The following is a 6219-nucleotide window of genomic DNA, read 5'->3' as shown; positions in this document are numbered from 1 at the left end:
AGGGATAAATTAGGAGCATGATACAAACAGATATAAACTACTATGCCTAAAATAGATAAGCAACAGGGATTTACTGTATAACACAGGGAACTATATTCATTATCGTGTAATAACCTATAGTGGAAAATAATCTGAAAAAATATATATCACTTTGCTGTACACCTGAAACTAACACAATATTGGAAATCAACTTACTTTCATAGAAGAAAATCACTGCCCCATGGAACTGATATTCTAGAGCTTGCAATAATTTCAGAAGTCACTCTGTTTTCCACCTTTACCCCTCTGATCACCAGTTCTGTTGTGGCTACTGAACTTTGCAACATGTACCTCTGCTCAGCATCTTCCCCAGGACCTCACGTTCCTGAGGTCAAGTCTGGGCCACAGGTAACGTGTCTTGATCCCTTCCCTCCCACTTTCCAGTCCTCCTTCATGGAATACTTGTACCCCTTGAACACAGCAGGGCTCTCACGCTAGCAGGTACATTCGCTCGTCCTTGGCCTGTGATATTCTCCCTCGCCTGGCTATCCAGCAAACTCCTGGTCACCTTCAAGTCATAGCTCGGACCCTGCCTCCTCCAAGGAGCCTTGCCGGATTTCCCCAGGCAGATGCTGGGGCTTCTTCTCCAGGGCTCCCTCTGTAAATGGTCCACCCCCCATCATAACACATATCACACTGCATGGTGCAGTTTGCCTGCCCACCAGCCAGCTTTTCCTCTCCACCCCGGACGCCTTGCAGGGCTGCAACCCGCTTGATCCTTTCTGCATTACCGGTGCCTGGCCCATTATCTGGTGCATAGTAGGGGTCAACAAATGGTGGTGGATTAAATAAATGACAGTGAATTAGTAGTAGTGTGACTACTACTAGAGAGATAGGGAGAGGCTTGGTGAGAAGGGGATAGTGAGTTCTGAGCTAGCCCCAGAGCAGCCCCCTTACTGACCATCTGGACCGACCTCATGGTTAAAAGCAGAGTTCAGATCCTGCTTCTGTACCTTCTGGTTGTGGTGCTCTTTGTGCTCTGAGCTTATTTCCTTCCCTGTAAAATGAGAATAGGAGTCAAATCTATCTCACGGTTGTTGCAAGGAGCATGGTAGATGCTTAGCACAGTGCCTGGCACATCAGCTCTCGTCAGAAGTGAGCTGCTGCTGTTATCATCGCAATTGTCATCATCACACCCATCACCACCATAGGTGTCCATCCTTGCCTCCTGACCCACCCATCCCCTAGTGCTGTTCTCTACTATTTCCTCCCTTCTCACCCCCCAGTCCATGTTTGATCCACTGTGGTCACCTTCCACTCCCACTACTGCCTGGAATTTTCCAGGCGGAAGTCACCAAGGAGGGACCTCCTTCTCATAGAACCCTCTCCTCCCTTGACAGCTCAGTGGCATCACTTCTTCCTTCTTTTTTTTTTTTGCGGTACACGGGCCTCTCACTGTTGTGGCCTCTCCCGTTGCGGAGCACAGACTCCGGACGCGCAGGCTCAGCGGCCATGGCTCATGGGCCCAGCCGCTCCGCGGCATGTGGGATCCTTCCGGACCGGGGCACGAACCCGTGTCCCCTGCATCGGCAGGCAGACTCTCAACCACTGCGCCACCAGGGAAGCCCACTTCTTCCTTCTTAAATGTCCCTCTCTGACTTCCATGACATGAACTCCCTGCTTTTCAGGACATCCCTCTGGCCTGCTCATTCTGGTTCTCTCCAGCCCAGACTGCTGATCCAGACCCAATCAACTGCCTACCGAGCATCACCACCCCGTGTGTCACAGACACCCGATGTCGATGACGGCATGTCCAAAGCGGCTCCTTGCCAGCTTCACCACCCCACCCCCACTCCTGAGTGCTACTGTGAGTGCAGAGATGAGCCCCAGCCAGCAAATCCTCCAGGCTGCACCTCTGGGAGGCATCCTCCCGGTCCTGCCTTGCCAAACAGTCCCTGTCACGGTCTTAACATCCCACTTCTTTACATCCTCATACCCTGCCCTTCTCTCATCCCCTCTGCTTCTGCCGGAGTCAAACCCTCATCTCTCAACTGGGCCCTTACAAGTCTCCTACCACTTGCTATTCAAGTGTGCTCTTTGGAGCAGCATCACCTGGGAGTTTCTAAAAATGCTGGGTCTCAGACCTCCGCCCCAGACCTACTGAATCATACTCTGCATTTTAACAAGACTCTCAGGGGATTCACATGCACTTTAAAGGTTGAGAATTGCTGTCCCACTAATCTAGAATCCCCCCACCCTAACCAATCCCAGACTTGACAACCCGTGTGCAAATAAGGCTATGCACCGCTTACTTAAAAGCCCTTACTGGCTCCCCACTGCCCTCAGGATTAAATCCAAATTCCTTAGCAAAATATCCTAGGTCCCCTTCATCTGGTTTTTGGTCATCCCTCTAACTCTCCCTCCCGTTTGCCTACTACACATACCACCATGGGGTGTGCACAGTGTACAACTTCAATACACACTTTGCTGGTTCCTACCTCTGTGCCTTGGAACATGCTGTCCCCCCTGCCTGGAAAGCTCTTCTGCCTTTTATCTGCTTGCAAACCGTCCTTGACTCCCTTGGTCCCAGCTCAGGCTTTCCCTGATCCCGTAAACATGGTTACTTCCTTCCTGCCAGTGTCAGCACTGTTCTTAGCACTGTCACAGCCCTTATGATCTTGAAGTCATTTCTCTATATATCTGTCATTCCCACCATCCCAGGGACTATCTGTGTATCTCCTATGGCCTGCCCATGATGATTCAATGAAGTGTTTGCTGAAAGATGGAATAATACAACTTTTTCCAATTCTGTCCTGATGGCAGCTATAACGGGAGAGATGATTAGACTTCACGAGGAACCAGTGGAAAAGAAGAACATAGCAGGGCAAATGTGCTATTCATCCGTCATCCCTCAGCCTGGAAATTTCCCCAAGAGCAAAATCATCAACCACAGAATGTTAACTCCAAGGGGATTTTCAAGATCCAGTCACCCAACCAAATGCCAGAGAGGGCAACTGCTTTGCCCAAGGTCACACAGCTGGTTAGGGGCACGGCTGGGACTAGATTCCAAGTAGCTCTGGAGAAAGTTTGGGCAGATGGCTACCTCACCCTATGAACCTCTTCCCTTCCTATTCCTACCCATTTTAACTCCCTAAAGGAAGTCCCTTATGTCCTAACATGGTCAAAGGGACCATGTGGGCTCAGTCACAGCTCTTAAAACACCTGCTGGGAGCTTGGCTGGCTGGAGTTGCCAAATGGAGGAGGGGATCCAATTATCTCCATTTTTCAGATTGGCAAACAGAGGCAGTGAGACTCTGTGTTACACTGCTAGCTAATTTGACACTGAGCACCGTGCTCTTCCTGTATAAAGATCTGAAAAGCCAAAAATCCCACCGGGGCAGAGTCTCTATTTACAATAATCATGACGACTGGCCTCCTAATGCTTGGGGGAATCCCTTCACTCCCACCAGTTCCTCTTTAAATCGAGCCTCTATCCCTCTTGCACAGGATGTCTGACTTAGGAAAGAACCTGTTCACCCACCCTCGCACCCCAACCAAGCCTACTGTAGAGACCACGGCAGAGTCATAACCTTTGACGGGGAAATCACCCCTCCCTGTACCAGGTACCTGACAGTGTCACTGCTCACATCAACCCTGAAGTTGGTACTACGTCCACATTCTGAGGTGGGGAAATTGAGGGTCCCTGATAAGGCATTACTAATCCATGGTCAAAGCCAGTAAATGAGTAGGCTGAGTATCAAACCTAGGTCTTTCTGACTCTAGTGCCCGCGCTTTCCATTTGGCCATGCCAGACTCTCCCAGCCGGCAGGTAAACCACCTGAAGCCTCTTACTGGCTGGGCTACCTCGGGAAAGTAACTTAACCTCTCTGAACTCCCCCAAGGTCAGAATCTTTGCTTTCGGGGGAGAAAGTGATATGCAAACGAGACGCAAATAAAATGCAAACCCGCGGGCGCCCGCGCAGTCCTTTACCGGAGCCCGGGGCTTTCTAATGAGGAGGGCGCGCCCCCGGGGCCGGCGAAGCGCCCGGCCAGCTAGCAGAAGCGAAACCTCAACACTCTTCAGCCTCCCCCGCTCAGTTCCGGGAAACAGCGAGCAAGGTTTCGTGGAAATGCGATCGGCGGCAGCCGCCTCGGATCCCGGGACCACTCAGACCACAGCCCACAGTCCCGGGCCGGGAGGTGCGGGGGCCGGCGCGGTCGGGCCCGAGCAGCAGCGCGATGCGCGCTTCCGCCCCGCTCCGCTCCGGCGGCGGCCGCGGCGGCCCCACAATCCCCTTCTGGCTCCGGGGACGGGCGGGGCGGGGCGGGGCGGGGCGGGCCGAGCGGGCGGAAATAATTTTCTGTTTGGTCCTCTCTGCCCCAGTCCCTTAGCTGTGGGACGCGCAAGGCGGGCGAGCGTGCCGGAGGCGGGAAGCGGGAGCGGGAAGGCGCTGCCCTGGCACGCTTAGAGGGGCGGAGAGGGGACGAGCAGGGGTTGAGCGCCTACTGTGTGCCCTAGCGCTTTACAAAAGGATTTTCGTTAGCTCTTCACTGCAGCCCTTGCTGGAGGGGGTTAACGCCCCATTTAAGAGGGACAACCTGAGCCTCTGAGAGGTGAAGTCACCCGCCGAAAACTGCACAGCCAGGATCAGCCTGACACCCCAGATCAGTGCTCCGTTACGCCAAGGAGAGCGCGATGAACTTGAACCACTTGTTGGCCGAGTCCTGCTCTTGCTCGTTTTTCGTGGATCGGCACATAGTAGGTGCTCAGGAAGATGCTGAAAGATGGAGAAGGAGCTTGACAGCTCAGCCCTGGGAGTACCCCTGCGAATCCAGCCCAGCCCGCGAGGCACCGGGTGTCCCCAGACCTCGGAAGGGAACACTTGCGATGGGCGGACATCCCAGTTCGACGCAGGCATTCGGCGAACACGTGGTGGCGGAGCCCCAGCCCTAGCGGAGGACAGACTGGGTTCAAATCCCCGCTCTGCCGCTTTCAGACAGTGTGGCTTTGGGCAAGTCACTTCACTTGCCCGGACCTGAGTTGCTCCATCAATAAAATGGGGGATATTAACATACACCCCAAAGGGTTGTGGGTGGCTTAAACGAAACAATGTTCCGAGTACACTTAACTAAATGCACAGGTATAGCTACCCGTCCATGCCAGAAGCTTCGGGCGGTACACCTGTACGCGGTGAGGACCCGAACAAAAGTTCCTCTGCCCTAGTCCGCAAGTCGCCCACCCCTGGACGGAGGGACCGACGGGTCTTCGAGTGACCCTCGTCCAGCGAAACCCGAAACTACGGTCGGTCACCTCGGCCAAGGTCGGTCGCGAAAGCAAATATTCCAAAACTGGCGCATGGCTGGGGCTGACATGTTTGCGTTTAATTTCCTTGATGTTTTACTCTTGTCAGTAAAGGTAATTCGTTAGAAACTCCTAAGTGAGACTTCTCGTCTGTGTCTTGTTTAACTTTTCGTATGAGCGAAGTTCACAAAGCAGACCAAGATGCCGGCGCGTGGCAGTCCTTACGGGGATCCCGGCCCTCGGACCGGCTCCCAACAATACCCTGCTTCTCGGCCCCCTCCCCCAGGCACGGAAGCGGCAGAGACAGGCCTCCTCCACCCCCGGCCCAGCCACTTTATACTGAGCCTCTGCGACCTGGCGGCCCTCCGGATTCTTGTGTCCCTACAGGGCAAGGGGAGTTGGGGACTGCAGCCCAGAACTTAGCTTCCCCGACCTCCCCAAACTCCAGTCTCGTCGGGATTAAGGGAGTAAATCCCTGATGCCACAGACCAGGTCAAGGACAAGTTCTCCCCCGCCCTACTCCCCCCTCCTGGGCGGGAATTCACCCCCCTTCCCGGATGAAAGGTACTAAATAGACGCGAAGGGAGGGGTGGTGGCGGGCCCCGGCCCCTTGATGTTCCGGTTGAACAGGTGCTGGTGAAAAGGAGGCGGACCCGGCGGAAGAGTCGGCCAGGGGGGCCTGCGCCGAAGTGGGGGTAGCCTCTTCCACGCCTCAGTCCTCCGGCCGGTTTTCCCCCCTCCTCTCGGTCAGCCCCTCCCCCGCAGGAAGCGTTCCCGGCCCCGACGCCTTTGAAGTGTCGCTGAAGCCCTCAGGGCTGCTTCTCCACTCCGCCACCCTATCTTACGCTGCGGGAGTGTGACCTTTGGTCCCTGCGGGTGTCCACCCCCCTTTAGGAAGTAGGAGAGTCAGGTTTCGTCCCCCTTGCCCACACCGGCCT

Source organism: Physeter macrocephalus, unplaced genomic scaffold (genome assembly GCF_002837175.3).
Source record: "Physeter macrocephalus isolate SW-GA unplaced genomic scaffold, ASM283717v5 random_404, whole genome shotgun sequence".
Classification (NCBI taxonomy): Eukaryota; Metazoa; Chordata; class Mammalia; order Artiodactyla; family Physeteridae; genus Physeter; species Physeter macrocephalus.
The sequence above is the reverse complement of the archived record's forward strand: the minus strand, read 5'-3'. Positions refer to the sequence as shown.